The sequence below is a fragment of the Arachis duranensis genome, chromosome 2 (assembly GCF_000817695.3).
Source record: "Arachis duranensis cultivar V14167 chromosome 2, aradu.V14167.gnm2.J7QH, whole genome shotgun sequence".
Classification (NCBI taxonomy): domain Eukaryota; kingdom Viridiplantae; phylum Streptophyta; class Magnoliopsida; order Fabales; family Fabaceae; genus Arachis; species Arachis duranensis.
The window spans coordinates 59,869,928-59,870,205 of NC_029773.3; positions in this window are offsets into that span (position 1 = coordinate 59,869,928).

The following is a 278-nucleotide window of genomic DNA, read 5'->3' on the forward strand; positions in this document are numbered from 1 at the left end:
GCACTTTTCTGGACTTTACTATGAGTTTGTGTGTTTTTCTGTGATTTTAGGTATTTTCTGGCTGAAATTGAGGGACCTGAGCAAAAATCTGATTCAGAGACTGAAAAGGACTGCAGATGCTGTTGGATTCTGACCTCCCTGCACTCGAAGTGGATTTTCTGGAGCTACAGAAGCCCAATTGGCACGCTCTCAACGGAGTTGGAAATTAGACATCCTGGGCTTTCCAGCAATATATGATAGTCCATACTTTGCCCAAGATTTGATGGCCCAAACCGGCG